Source organism: Dermacentor silvarum, chromosome 3 (genome assembly GCF_013339745.2).
Source record: "Dermacentor silvarum isolate Dsil-2018 chromosome 3, BIME_Dsil_1.4, whole genome shotgun sequence".
NCBI lineage: Eukaryota > Metazoa > Arthropoda > Arachnida > Ixodida > Ixodidae > Dermacentor > Dermacentor silvarum.
In genome coordinates, this window is record NC_051156.1 from 114,932,056 (window position 1) to 114,948,345 (window position 16,290).

The window sequence follows — 16,290 nt, forward strand, 5'->3', positions numbered from 1 at the left end:
ATGTCATTAAAAAGAAAGTATACGACCAGTGCATATCGCCAACTCTATTTTGGGGGGCCGAAACTCGCAGGATAAAGAAGCTTCACACGAGTGATGGAACAGAAAATGTTGAGTAACGTTAACAGCTGCATGAGCACTGGGGCAGAAACCAAGCGAACGTAGTTGACATTCTGATAGAAATTAAAGGGCAAAATATGCACCTGAACTGGTCATGTAATGAGCATACCGGAAGGTACATTCGGGTAACAGAGTGGGTGCCAAGCGAATGGAATCGCATGCAGTCGGCGGTGGCAGCGGAAATAGGTGGTGTGACGAAATTAGAAAAAAAAAAAAAAATGCGGACATAAGATGGCACACGCTTGCACCAGTCAGACGGAAGAGGCCTTCGTCCATGGTCTAGTGGACATAAATTGACCTATCACGATCGGCATGATTCGTCAGCGAGCCTTTATAATCAAATTAAGGCGTTACACGGGCGCTTGAATTGGCGACCATGTATACGCAGTGTGCTCGGTTATTCTATTTCCTGTACCACCCCCGAAAATAAACGTTCGCCCCGTTTCTTTTTACAATTATTATCATTCCGCAGTTCTTCACGGGTCTGTGCATTTCCTATTCGTCGTGGTCCCCGACACTGAACTTAATATTCAAACGAACTATTCTTTTCAACAACTTTTTACATCGTCAGGCTCTCCGACAGAAAGACACTGTGTGGGTACTCCTCTCTTCAATAAACTTTCTCCTTAACGAAAAAAAGAAAGAAAACTTAACAGTGTGCCAAATTTGTATGCAGGCTTTGTCTATACCGAAGCGGCTGCCGCAGACGTCTTCAATGTCAACACTATATAGCGTTGTAGAAAGCAGGAGAAATGCCGTAAAATCACACAAGTAATCCGCTTCCGTGCCTACAGCATATATGTTATGTGCGATCGCCGCACTTGTGGTGGCAACACGCGATGATAAACACGGCATTTGTTTCCGGTCGATCGAAGGCCTCCGACTGCGATGGCCCTCCGACACTCTCCGGTGACCGTGCTGCTGTTTTCAATACGAACGACTTCCGTGTCTTTATGACCTGCACGCACGACAGGCCTCGCCCTATCGTGCAGTTTACATCCGGGTGCATTTACCACGCCTCATTTTCCTCGCCCCTAACCGATGTCGCCTAAATTAGGTCCAAGGGAGTGCCAAGGAACAAACGAAGCCACCGTTATGAAACACTGTTACGGCGCTGATGAAGACGAAACGTAAACACGGAATGTGGTACTGAACACCTCGCGTTTTGTGTCTCGTCTTTCTCAACGCTGTAAGCATGCATGCAGTATCGCTCAGCCTTTAGCAGTTTGGTATAGCTCGGCTTACATAAACTCGACGCAGAGTCGAGCTGAGCCAGTCCGACGCGACCGCGTTTACACTTCATTGCCAAGCACGGCGGTTTCACCGAACTCGGTTCGACGGTCGCTAGACCCGGCCCTCTAGCGTTCACGTGAGACGGGATTTCAAGCCTACTCGACTTGACTTCATCTGGTTCGTGTAAACGTAGCTATATAGTATATGCTGAGGCTGCCGCTCCCAGCTTTTTTGAGGTTCCAATGATCCTCGGTTTGATGAATGCAGCCTCGCATCTTTTTCGAAACAGTTAAAACTGCCATAAAACATTGTTCAGCTTAACATTCTAAGTTCGCTGCCAATATATGAGTGACACTTTTTTTTTCTGTTCTGATCGGTGTGAAATGCAGAAACCGGGGTGCTATAGACGGATTACCCACTGCGGTGGTTCAGCGGATATGGCGTTCTTCTGCCGAGCACGAGGTCGGGGGCTCGACTCCCGGCTGCGTTGCGATGGAATACAAAGAAGAAAAAAAACACCCGTGCGGTTAAAGAACCCCAGGTGGATGAAATTAACCCGGAGCACCTGAGTTACAATGTTTGGGGACGTTAAGCACCATGATTTTATCCGATCTCAATTTCACAAATCAGGATATAGTGGAGCACTTACATAAAAAATAAGGTAAAAAGAAAATGCTAGGAGACTCTGGAAAAATAGGACATAAATAAAGATAATCATGTGAAGCATCGCCGCGGTATGACCCCCCTGCCACCCAGGCCCCCTCTGATTTAAAGGTGCGTGGCCTCCTGTTGCGACTGCAATGCACGTGCTAGTGATGCGAAGCTATCGATTGTACTACTGATATTATGGACAGTTTAGTCATTATCGAACTATCAAGAGTGCTAGAGCGATCGATATAGTAACGACGATAGCACACTACTGATATCGATAGTACTATTAGGCGCGCTATCGATAAAACACGCGAGCTATACCAGCCGTAGTTCGCGTGTGGTAGCTTGATATATATCGCGAAAAAAGTTGTGCTGATATTATCATTGTTTTGCGAATTGTTATCCCCCCCCCCCCCCCCCCCTCCACTGTGATGCCTTTTTTGGCACTGTGGGTACAAATAAAGAAATAGTGCGGTAAAGAAAATACAGATTTGGAGAAATGACCGCACTAAGTGGGAAGAATAGTTCGACATCAAACCTTTTGTGACTCGACGACAGCGCTTTTTTTTTTTTATCTTTCTTTTCAGAGTACGCCACCAGCTACACGTGAGCGGACTTAAGTGAGCTATGTGGGACAGTGTACCCACAAGCGCAATCAAACACACACAAGCGCTTGAGGTAGTACAAAGAGTGGCGCTCAGGGATTGTTCAGGTATTTATTGAACTTCGCGCCAAAAACGCTCTCAGCCGGTCGGTCAAGACCGGTTTTTCCTCCGAGCGAATGCATACGAATGCGCAGGTCGTGAGGACTTGTTTTCACACCAGTACGAACAACCTTCCGCTGTTCTCGTACTCCGGCATGGTCTAGTGGTTAGGATACCTGGCTCTCACCCAGGAGGCCCGGGTTCGATTCCCGGTGTCGGAACAATTTTTTTCTTTTTTTTTTTTAACCTCTCCATTTAGTTTAATCGCACCTTGCTGCATGCCTCAAATGTGATCGCCATTTTAACGAACGCGTGGTGCGCTTCATTCTTTCTTCGAAGAGATATATATATATATATATATATATATATATTTTATTTTCACCAGCCGGCACAACGTCTTGGCGGCATGCACTATGCTACGGGACACAACGCAAATCGCTAGGAAGCGTTTTTTTTTTTTTTTTTTTTTTTTTTTTTTCATTGTTCTTTGTGAGCCACATCCACTGTTATGTTTCTGTAGCAGACGACAGAGCAGACGTCACGGGGACGTGGCATATCCTGCCGAGGACACTTCGTGACCCGGTGTTGGATGTTCTGTTCGCCGAACTTTGAGCTTCTTTCGTGAGTGCACATTAAATATCCCTGCATTCCACAATCGTGCGGCCGCTTCGCTTGTGTCCGTCGTTTCAAACGGTGTCAGCTACGTCGGCGTGCGCCTGTAACCACCGTTCCTTGCTGGCTCTGACTGACGTGTGCGGTTGACGCCATTCTGATGAGAAAGCTCGGTTCGGCGCGCGGCTTGGGGTTCCGACCCTGTGCGCAGAGATGCCGTTGAGCAAGGCTTCACGCTATACTACGCCGTACGGTGATCGCTTATCCGGACCTCGCGTTGAATATTACAGAACTTCTTTAAGATTTGTATTAGATTCAAAATGGATTTCGATAAATAGTTTCTCAGAAGCCGCGCACGATGATGTAGTCGAGCAAACAAATGCGAATGCACATCACGGCGTCGGCGAAGTGGAGTTTACATACACAAATACCGGACCTACTGCGCAACGGTGTTGTAGTATCCATGATATGAGAAATTCGAAAGTATGTCATGGAAAGCAGCTTTGATGTGCCGCAAGTACACATACAATAATAGGTAACGATGATACATATCTTAATTCGAGTTGGGGCTAGATGAAGATCAAAAGCACAGTGGTACGCGTCCAACCGCGAATATATAATAGCATTATTTCTCACGTGTGCCACAAATATGTATACAATGCAGGAAGTCCTACAGACCGCGGAAGGGTAGCGGTACCTGCTGTCAGCCGTATTGCAACCACCACTCTGCCGTGTAGAGTTTGTTCTGTTAGGTTTAGTTCAGTCGATGTCGAAATCATTTTCATGCCAGTGAAATTTCTTCTGCAGCCTGTTGTGTAAGTCGTTGAGTAACAGTAAGAATTGTGTCGACACAATACCCGCTTCGCTCTCTCTACCAATAACACCCTTCTCTCCCCGTGCTGTACACTCAGCTCTACCTAGAACAAGCAATGTAGTACTGCGCGATTCATGTTTTGTGTCTCGTCTTTCTTCGTCGACTTGTAGACTGCAAGGCGTATCCATTTGAAAAGGAAGCCTGCAAAACTCAAAACAAGCAACGCCTGCGTGGTCGGGATGCTTTTTGCGCTGGGCGCCGTTCTTTCGCATCAGTAATGTCCCGATTACCCCGCGCTGAATCAACGTTTATATGCGCCCCGTGAGTCCAGCTTCCTTCAACGCAGCCGCATTTGGGGTGGTTGCGCCTATAGACGTTCCTTCTGACTTTGCATGCCTCTGAAAAAAAATGATGTTTAATTTGTATCTTTCATGGAATACGTTGCGTATGCATTCCAGTTGTTTTAATTTCTTCTTGCATAATTTTGATGTATGTTCACTTACTGTTATCCCGTTTACGTGCTTGTACGAGTATATATATATATATATATATATATATATATATATATATATATATATATATATATTTTTTTTTCACGAGTCAACGCGAACAAGAGACCACACGTTGAACAAGATGGCGGAACAGCTTAAGAATCACCAGCACAAAGACATCTTCGTCTTCGAATTACCCTGTCCTCCTACTACTCAGAGTCAGTTAATGCACATACTGTCATCGTCTTTCAAACGTCTAGATAGAGTACGCGTCAATATATATGCAGTCCATTTTGAAATTGCTGTGGCGTGCTTGTGCACCAACTGTACGCCAACTGTTTTATACGGATGATCAGGACCCCGGTCAGGCTCTTATATTTTGGTGCCCTCATTTCGTTGAAAATGAATTAAACTTCCACCTTCACTAAACTTATTGGAGGCTACTCTGGTGCACCGTTCAACTGCCACGGGAATGGTGGTTATTACACGGATTTCTCTGATCTTCGTGCTCGTAGATTCAGACGAAAAAAAAAAAAGAAAGAAAACGAAAAGTAAATGACGCGCAATGCGTACGATTCCAATAAGACACACTGGCGTCAATGTCTTCGCCAAACGTTTTCGATGTGTATATTAACGTACCAACAACGTGTGTTACCGATGCACTACACTAATTGGCGCATGCTGCACGACACGATAGCGTGGCCGCGTCATAAATGTGAATACCTAAAGGCCTTACACGCCATCATTTTCTTTGTGCTACCCGTTTCCAGTGCGCTCACGCTGTCACGTCGCCCAAGTGTTGACGCAAATTGGAAGGGTATGCATCAAACCGTCATCGCACGACTACAACCTATAGCTGCAACCCTGAGTGGCATAACCTTGAGAAAGAGAAGAGGCGAAGGGCGACGATCTTATAAATCGAGATCGAACAACAGAAAAAGCGGGCATTTGATACAAGCGCATTAAGGCGGTGCACACCGACGTCAATGCCGACGCGGGAATCGGATGCATTTCAGCTCGAAATAACTCCCGGACCCGAAACGGTCCTGCCTCCCCAAGGCAAGTGTGTCGTTTGGACCGGAGCCATGACACCCTGAGCTCAGCGCGAGCTCAAACCTGCTCGCAAAGTTACGGAAGTAAGCGCCGTTCCGAGCGAGCCAGATGTTGCTACTTTTTTATAGGTCGATTATGTTCGTCACAGCGTCATCCAGCAAAGTTGCATTTCAACAGGGAGTTTGTTGAAGGTAGTAAAATGCCCGTGCACTTATACTTAGGCGCACTTTAAAAGAACCCCAGGTGGTCAGAATTAACCAGGAGTCGTCTACTATATGCAGTGTCCATCGTCACCTATATGCACTGTGCAGTTGCGCGACGTTAAACACAACGATCTAATTAAATACCAGTTGAGTGACTAGTTCATTAGTTGAACTTCTTAATTACCAGCCGCGGTTGGGAGAAAAGCCGCAGTTGAGGTGTACCAATTAGATTCTACCGTATGGGTGCTCGCGCCAAACAAAGAAAATTGAACATCTCAGTTAGACAGCCACTGAGCGACCGTAGACTCTTACAGATGTCGAAGTTATTTTGCTACTACGTTCCATGCCAAAATGCTCACACGATTATTTACTTGCCGAAAGCAAACACAAGAGCTCAACAATAAAGCACGGAAAACTATAGACCTGTTTCAACATTCACATCACGAACATCCTCTTGCCAAAATAATGCGGGATATTTCAGCTACGTCTCGACATACATTCTATGGATGGCAACAGAAAGTCAACAGCAACACAACAGTACCTCATGATTTTCGTAAAGGCCACGAACGAACACAAAGACGAACAGAAAGCGAGACGTGGGATCAGCACAACTACCTACAGATGGATTCGAATCTGCGTTGAATTAATAAAGCAATGGGCGGAACGACAGAAAAACAGGCGGGGGGTGTCGACGTCACAGGGCACGTGGGGAAAAACGCAGTAGAACCGCACTAGTGATAAAAAAGGGGAGAAATACCAAGAGAATCGGCGGGGCTCGATTTATCATCGATAAATCGATCGACAACCGAATGAAATCTAAGAAAACACAGGAACATTAACCGTTCTTGTTCTTCGAATTGAGATGTGCTGTTAACAAGGAATAGGGAAAGTCAGGAAAAAAAGAAAGAAAAAAGAACTTCCCATGGTGCTACCAATTCAGCTGCGTCGGCGGTTATCAACCCCCCCCCCCCCCCTTTTCTTTTTTACTTGCTATTTTCTATGTGTATACTAAACCTAGCCTAAAAGTGTGAGTAATAAGATGTGTAGTAATGCAATTTCTTCTTTTAGTGAAGACCCATTGTATAGGGTTTAGTGAAGCACATGCCCTCGTGTTTTATTTCTTTGCTGTTACAATGCTTTGCTGTTATTTCTTTGCTGGGCAAACAAAGCTTTCGAGAGACAGCAAGCTGTGGTTGCTTATTATTATCGTTTATTTTTTAATGCGCTACCCACCGTGGTGGCGTGTTGGATTTGGCATTGCGCGGCTATAGGCCCGAGGTCGCGGGCTCAAATCCCGGCCGCGGCGGCCCCATTCCGATGGGAGCGAAATGCAAAGTCCTTGTACCTTGCAAAGGGTTCACGTTAAAGAACACCAGGCGGTCAAAAATTGTCCCAAGTCCCCAATTGCCTCATAATCATATGTCGTGGTTTTGGCACGTAAAACCCCAGAAAAAGACTAATTAAAAAATAAGAAAAATGTGGCAGTTTCTCCCGAAAGGCGAAGCATCAAGTGATAGCAACTTAGTAGAGAGCTAGCTATACGGAGTAAGGATAGTAGTTTTATCAGCTGTATAAACTTGGACATGTAGCCGCACCAGCAACGCGCAGAACTGTTGTCGACGCCGTCGGCGTTTCGCCCGCGTTCGCACCGAACGCGCGCGGCGTTGGTGACTGTTGCCGGTGCTTCTGGGGGCGGCTCGGAGGTTTTCGACGAGATCAGAACGGGACATTCGTCGAGCAGCGGCCGAAGTTTTTACCACCTTCTCGCCTCGCAACGTTTTTATATAAATATACATTTGGTGCCGCAGCTAAACGTCGCCTCCCCTCCCTCCCTCCCGTCCCCCCACGGCCTTTCGCGCGACGGAAGAAGTCGCGTTTGTTCTGTATATGGTGATTGTAGAGGAGGGAAGAGACACACTGCAGCCCTTCAGGGAGCACGGCGCAGAACGCGCGTTTGTTCTCCGCCGTGCGATCGCTCCCCGTAAAAGCGCGCGTCCCTCACGCCCTTTCACTCGCACATACGGCGCGCGGCGACGATTTCATCGCCGTTGACGTCATACTGAATCTCACGGAGACGCCGACGCCGACGACAGAAATCCTCTTTGATCGTCCATATAATTGATATCGCAATAAAACGCTCTCTCGACGTAGCGAAGCGCTGTAGTCCGAAGGATGGCATTACATAACAGTGGTATAAGTAAATGTATATTTGCATACATCCAACACCGTAAATATTACGGCACCATGTAGGTAAAAAAAAACGCACGTCAGTACAATTTAAGAGCAAAAACATGGAACTGCTGCATTCAGCAAACATTCTGTTAAAATGTGTAGCACTACAGCCTAGTGTGTAGTTATTCACGAAGTGCTGCTAACTGATCTTTCGACGTAGGGCAAATACCCGCCGTGGTTGCTCAGTGGCTATGGTGTTGGACTGCTGATCGAGCAAGAGGTCGCGGGATCAAATCCCGACCACGGCGGCCGCATTTCGATGGGGGCGAAATGCGAAAACACCCGTGTACTTGGATTTAGGTGCACGTTAAAGAACCATCCAGGTGGTCGAAATTTTCCGGAATCCCCCACTACGACGTGCCTCATAATCAAATCGTGTTTTTGGCATGTAAAACCCCGTAATTCAATTCAAGGTTTGGGCAAAGGTTCCCCTTTTCAGGTGTCGCAATGAATTTCAACCGCTGACCGAGTCAAGGTGTAAAAGAAAATGCACTTCGGAGCTTTTACAGGTTCCTTGTTCGCTAGATAACATTATTCGAGTATCAGTGCAGAAATCGCTCACGATGGCCTCTTATGCAAGCACGAGAAAGAAAGAAAAAGAAACAATCCATTGTTGATATGCTATCGCAAAAGAAATAGTGTCGGCAAGCAAGAGCAATCAAGAGACCCTTCTAATGCTGACACGTCCTTCACGTCACTGTTCTCCGGCATGGTCTAGTGGCTAGGATACCTGGCTCTCAGCCAGGAGGCCCGGGTTAGATTCCCGGTGTCAGAATTAGTTTTTCTTTTTTGTGTGTTCGGAAAAGTTTATTTGTACATTTATGTGTCTAAACATAAAACGTTGCCTACGAGCAACTGTGTAGTATTCGAAGAAAACCAGATATTTTTTTTTTTCATTTGCTTACCACCAATTGTGACCTTTTCCCCAGACTGAATAAGTTTCGTTCTTTTTCCGTAATTGTCTATAAATTATGTATATCGTATCAATTAAATACTGCGTACATTGTTATCGTATATCGGAATGCTATTGTTCAAGCGATATAAATATGTATCTTACGGATAGTTGAAACTTTTTTTTTCTTTGTCGGGCTACAACAGTTAGCCTTCAAGCCAAGGATCGATATCGATGTCCTCCAATACCAAGCATTTTCTTTTTATTTAATAAGTTAGCCGATTTGCGCCCTTAGTGCAATATATTTGCCCAGAACGGCCGTATGCGTTGATAAAGAAAAAACGGCTCGTTGATAAGACATTGTCCATAGCTAAGAGAAAATACGCTGTACCTCCTCGCACGTGGCGGGTACGTCAACGGTGTGGTGGGGAAGGGGGGGGGGGGGGGGGGGGGAGTGGCGCGTTCACTTCCACTGCACCTCTCTTAGCGGGATTCACGCGACAGGACGGATTGCATGACGGCTAATGAGTTACGTCATGCTTATTAAGCGTTAGGAGATCAGGGCATGAGCTGGACATACGCGCCTCGATATATGAGCGGTGAAATTGTTTTTGCGAAATCGCACCATGTGCTACCGAAAACTGTCTCATGCGCTCACTATACAGGCGGCGCAGCCAAAATTGCATGTTACGGCGCTTCTGTATAATATATAAGCACGCGAAGCTTCAGCACTGGTTGCCCCATATGGAACGTTGGTGACGTTAGCGTGACGTTTTTTTTTCTTCTTTTTTATGCGTGACTCTCCATGATATCCTACGCCTACATAGATGAACTTACTTTCAGAGCTCAGCCAGAGATTCTATATGTCCACTGTTGCCACGGCACTACCCCACGCGTATATATACAGGCCTCGAGTTAAGTAAATTCGAGGTTGTGTCTGTTCTATATCGTGGAAGAGTAACGTCACTGTCGTACCATGGTACTTCCACGCGCTTTGCGCAATCAAGATCAGCGCACTATCGCGAATATTTTTTTTACGCGCCGTTGTAAAAACGTTGCTGCGTCCTTATAACAACGCCTCCAAGATGACTCAACGCTTGAAAAGGCGAGAGTCGGCCGCGACCGTTTCAATTGCAGAACACGATGTGACGAAAGTCTGGAGAGCGCGATAACGTTTGATGCTCGCTTGTCAGCAGCCCCATGAATTTGCGTGCATCGCCGACAATCCAGGTCCCGCGTTATCTATATTGGCCGATGCCGTACGCATCACATTCCTCTCCCGCGACGTGCCTCCTCGGCTGAATAATGCCGCTACCATTTTCCAGCGATTGGTTCTTACTAGCGTCGACTGACAAGCTATAGCCAAGAGGGCTTAGGCAGCGCGAGAAAAAAATAGAAAAAAGAAACAGAGTCTGGTAAGCCTATGGAGGAAAATGTTTCAGCGCGCAATAAGGTGACGGTTCTCCTGTCCATTTACAGCTATGACGTCTCACGTTTTACTGTGTCGGATACCTCGTTTTTTTGTATTTATGCGGTTTTACGTGCTAAAACCCCGACATGATTAGGAGGCACGCCGTAGTTGGGGATTCATTTTGACCACCTTGGGTTCCTTGACGTGCACCAAATGCACGTCAAGGTGTTTTTGGTTTCGCCTCCATCAGAATGCGACCGCCGTGGCCGGGATTCGATTCTGCGCCCTAGGTCTAAGCAGTGCAAGGCCAAAGCCTATAGGATACTTTGCTGTCACCCAGGAAACCCGGGTTTGGTGTAGGAAGAACTCTTTGAACTGTTGTGTGCCTATAGTTTACGTGTGCACAATTATGGACTACGGATTAATACCCGGAGCGTTTGTCGCACAAAATTTAGACGTGTATTCCAAGTATATTAGGAGCTAAGTGAAATAAATTCCGGTGTATTACAGGCCAAATCCACAACACAATAATGAGGCACGCCGTAGTAGAGAACTATGGATGGATTTTTCACCATCTGGGGTTCTTTAACGTGCACCTGAACCTAAGTATACACGAGCGTTCTTGCATTTTGCACGCGCACGAATTAACGTAATTAACGAGACTGCAGCAGTCAGAACTTTATTGGGTATACAAGTTCCGGCCGGATAACGGCGACCGACCAGTGTTCAAAGGCACACGTAGTACATATACTAAAGCTTTTCTAGAATAGAGAAACCCATTTCCAAGTTATTCGAATGTTAAAGGACCGCTTGCTACGCTCTGCAAAGAAGCACCTGCCTCGCCCACCTGCTCCCACCATCCCAACTAATCCTTTATTTTGAACGTTTCCACCCCTCTCACCCAACAGTCGCCTAGCTGCACTTAAATGCGAGAGCATTCATTTGCCTATACCGCTACACACTTTGGCCTCGATAGGATGACTCAGTAGCCGTCTCGCCACGCTGTTCGCCATGAGTCACACAGCGGCGCACAGATAAGAGTGCGCGTTCTACCAGCTGACAATGAAGATAGAAATTCTAGACCCGAGAATCGAAATCCGTTCACACATCTACGACGTCATTCATTCGAAGTCAGATAAGCTGAACCACGGTCGGACTGGGCTGTGCGCGCGTATATGGCAAAAGATGGCTTTCGTGATTTTGATGCGTAAGCATTCTAGGGCGGCTACTAGCTGCCCTCGAAAGAATGTCCGTCTGGCTGTAACGCGTGACACGACGTGCTCCATAGGTACGTATGCGTGGGTTCCTATGGGGGTGTTACGAGAATGCCTTATGACTACGTATGACTTCTGAGATTTATGATTATGACTATTAGTCGGATACAACTTAAGTCTGCAGTGAAGCCCCGCCCACGCCCTCATAACCGCCAGCCACTGTTCCTCCGCGACGCTGCAAATAGTTCGTACTTCGAACTTTCCCTGTTACCTAAATAAGGCGGAAACCACGAAAATAAAATTATAAGCGCGTAATTTATACGTTTTCACTCGTCTATTATAGTGGAACGTACATGTACGACAAGTGCAGTCGTATCAAGTACGACGCCATTTTGAAAAGGTCGCATGGCGACGATTTTGTTTGCTTCTGGGATTGGCTGGCGGAGTAACACAACCTCGCGCGCTCCGTGTGCCTTTGTTGTCAGCTGTTTTTTTTTTTTTAAGTTGTGTCCTACTACATATATGCACATGTCCTTGCGCGAGGTAGACATCACGATAAACGCGAAATGCAGTTGTCTGTATAAACCGAAGACAAGTGCCCTTGTCAAAACTTTGGCTCTGGGCCTGAGGCTTCCCTAGTTCGCCCACTTAATTTATCCGCTAACGAAATGTGCGGTGAAGGTATGTACGCGACTTGCATGCGTTGATTATCCAGACAGCTCACTAGAATGTATCGTGCATTACCTTCCGGTACACTTCTGCTAGTAAGTTGCCGAAGGGAAAGAAAAGAAAAATCTGTTCTTCGAACTTATATTATTACCTCCCCTTATCAGCAGAGGCGAGATAAACGTCCAGGAGACGCACTGGTGGAGGACGATGCTTGGTCACGCACAACTCATCGGTCGCGCACCTTCTATCCCGTATATTCACCACATTTGTCCACAGCACACATATCACGACTCAAATGTACAGTGGTGAGCAAAAAAAAAAAGAAGATATTCCGCATTCGTGTCCTGCGAGTTAACGTGCTCAGAATGTTGCTGATGCGTTATCATGCGAGAGAGCTAGCCTAGGGGCAATAGTCCCACGAGCACGCACTGTCATCGTACTTCATTCACACCGCATAGCCCACCCACCGTGTACATAATTGGCGCATTCCAACGATGTATCGCAAGGAAATTTACATCAACCAGCCGAGAAAATACGGGGGCGTTGGTGAGATAAATTTTAATGATATGCGGGTAGGGCTATAGCCGAGCAATAATATATAAGAAGCGATCAAACGGACGAGGGACACGAAAAATGCGCACACGCATCCTACTCGCACAAAATCTCGGAAAGAGGCAGCATGCAGTGAGCAGCACCATAACACGAACAAAGTGAAAAGGGGAGCGTTATGGCACCGCCAGTAACCGAAATGTTATTATCCATCTGGGCGGTGCAGCCGAAAGGATAGAAATGGCCTCCGAGATTGCTCGCGTAGGTAATCTCAGAGGCCATGCCCGAAGCCACATATTTTCCTACAAAGTTTACCAGAGGGAACTCCGGCGCTTCGATCGTTCAGCTAGCGTAGAAATTATGGTTTTTACATGGATTTGCCAAAGTTCGTGCTTGTGGATTCGGACATTCTTGCGGCACTATTTATTATGCTTTGCATTACTAAGTTTCCAAGCAATCGTATACTTTTTTAAGCGCATGAGGGGCATTATGTTTCCGCGCGTAGGCATAATAATTGCGAATCTTTTTTGTCTGGAATGATGAGTTTGCTAAGACACAACGCCGCTTGAAGCCATGCTGAAGAATTATGTTAGGCAAATCTACTTATACAAACTATCATTGGAATGCTGACTAAAGCACCATACTTATAGAACTACCGCATTCGCGTCAGAGTACCCTCTAGTACTTTTTGTAGGAAATGATGTCCGCAAAACGCGAGGCGACTAGACGCTATCTTCTAGCGTATCACGTGGATACAGCCATACCCTCCCCACCAGGAACCTACTTTTATATTATTTTAATGATATATACAACCTTTAGAACCATCACGTGAGGCTACCTCCTCGCGTTTATTGGCTACGCTTTGCGCTTGCAGCGCCCTTGAGTCTAAATAGCAAGCCTCCAAAACAACAGCAGCAATAAGTAAGATTATATCCAGTCTTGCTTTAACGTTTTTTTTTCGCTGTTAATACCATCTCTGGTAATAACATAAATGATTGAGAATATGCCCAGTATGACTTCGAATGTGAAATCATTTGTGCCTGCTAACGTTAACCAAGCCATAAAAAAAAAACACGGTGCCAGACTAGCTAATAAAACCTACGATGTTTGACCGTCAGAGGTCTGACGACGGAACAACGTAGGCCCTAAAATTGTATCTTGCACCGTCTTTTTCATATCTTTTTTTAACAGATTGGCTAACGTTTTAACAGCTAACAGCTTAGCTAGCTGAAAACACTATGTATATACACAACAACGGCTGCACCTACCCATTTCCATTTAGGCCAATGAGATCTCAGAATCGACCACCTACCTGAAAAACGGCTGTAAGTCGAGATTCAGTTTTTTTTTTTTTGCGATTTACGTGATACGAGAGAACGCGACAGCCTACGCGTCACCATTCGTTGCTTACAAACGTTGCGAGCTGCTCGGAAATCCGATCGGATTTGGCGTGAGGAAATGAGAGCCGTCCTTTCGATGGGTGCCGCTACAAACAACGACGCAAGGTCATGTGGGAAAGTTATGGGCAGGTCAACTGAACTCGAAAAACAGCGCGCCCGACGCAAACACCAAACGTCGATGGTATTTTTCTCTCAAATCTCAATAATTTTGTCGTGCCTAGCACTAAACTCATTATCGTTGACGCGAAATGATGCCGAATTGGCGCCGGACGTTCGTCGACGACGCAAAAATAGTACAAAAGTCATACAAAATCATTTCAGAAGAGCGCTAAGCAGACGAAACAATATACAGAGGCAGTGAATCACATGGTACCTCTCATTTCGTGCCGTTAGCGTTCTTGTGATATGACAATGCAACAACTGCATTGTTGCATAGAAGATCAGTACGTATAGCATGCTTTACAGTATCCGTATCATACGAGAAAGGCCTGGTTAACAAAAGGCGCGGACGCTCTGACCTGACCTCAAGTCAAGTTACGTTTATTTTCCTGCATCAGAAGGAAGGAGCAGTCGCATAAAACCTGCTACATAGACCAGCTTGACGGGCGGCTGCCCCAAAGGTTTGGCAGCAATGTATAGCAGTATACGCTTGAATATTTGTTACTAGCAACAACAACAGCATACTTTCGGATGAGCACACAGCAAGAAAAGAAAACACAGATATACGTAGCGGTAACACGTGGTAGGTCTGCCAAAATTTGAAATACTCGTACAGCGAAAATACGACAATGAAACAAAACCAAATGTCGAACAAAACGGACTGAAGATGAATGTACAAGCTTCTCCGAGGGAGAATTAAATGCCCGTGGAAAACTTGGACATGTTTATAGGTACAATTCACGAAGAACATTGAAAGGAAATGAATTCGGGATCCTTTGCATATTTTTCAGAGTCCATTTACAAGTGTTGGTAGCCTAAACTGAAGAATTTGTGAGCCTTAACTCGTGCGACAAGAGCTAACATGCCAATGCACAGTGTGGCGTGTTTTGTATTTTGGTACTTTCTCTGTGAGCTTCGCGATGCCAGTGAGAGTGTTCTTTCATACTTTATCCTGGCTTGTATAGGAGGGAGAGTATAAAAGCGTACATTAATTTCACATTCACAATACGAAACTTTTGCAACATGTTTTGTGTGTGGGAGCTGTAAGGAACTTTCGAAATTAGTCGAATAACTGGCTTCTCTAACAATAGCAACTTATTGATATGTTCTGCTGTGGTAGTTGCCCATACAAGCGAACCAGAATTTAAAGTGGAAGACAGTAGAGATTTATATAACAGAAAATTGATTGATGTAGGAAACATTGCGCAGTATCGATCGTCGCATAATACCGACGGTACGTGATAATCTGTTGGTTAATCGTTCAATATGCACGTCTCACGTCATATGTGGAAATTAAACACCTAAATCTTGAAAAACTCATCAATTTGAATTTCTTCATCATTAAGTTCGATTGGGAGCAACTCATTTTTTTTGTTCCTTAAGTGGCACAATGACGATTTACTTTTATTAGCATTAGGTCTTAAATTGTCGTTCTATGACCAGTGTTAGATTAGTGGCAGAGTTTTATTAGCATGACTAGAAAGTTCTAAGCATGAATGACCAGTAAAAACAAAAGTAATGTTATCGGCGTAAACAATGCATTTTGCGGAATCATCAATTTTCACTATTTCATTTACGTAAAGAATCAAAAGGAAAGGACCGAGAATGCTACCTTGTGGGATGCCCTAAGGACCTGTTATGCAGTGGAGCAGTAAATAGCGATAAGGTATAACTAGCAGTAACTAGTGTTAAGTAGAGATTTGAACGAACTGCCTTCTATGTTTCAGGTATGATGAGAGCAGTGAGGAAGCTACTCCTTGGTTGTCATAGCGGTCGAGTTTTTAAAGTAAAAGCTGGTGATGTATACGATCGAATGCTTTCGAAAAGTCATAAATATGCCCAAGATTGACTTACCGGTTTTCTAGATTTTAATATATATATTACTT

General features: G+C 45.4%; 1 protein-coding gene and 1 non-coding gene across 13 annotated transcripts in view; one reads left to right on the forward strand and one right to left on the reverse strand.

The window, feature by feature from the left end:
• The window catches only part of LOC119445722 (ABC-type organic anion transporter ABCA8-like), a 136,908-nt gene that overhangs the window by 79,813 nt on the left and 40,805 nt on the right, over window positions 1-16,290 (reverse strand). The gene's annotated exons all lie outside the window — the stretch shown is intronic.
• Window positions 2,855-2,926, forward strand: Trnae-cuc (transfer RNA glutamic acid (anticodon CUC)). The gene has a single exon. It is a non-coding gene; the product is annotated as a tRNA-Glu (tRNA).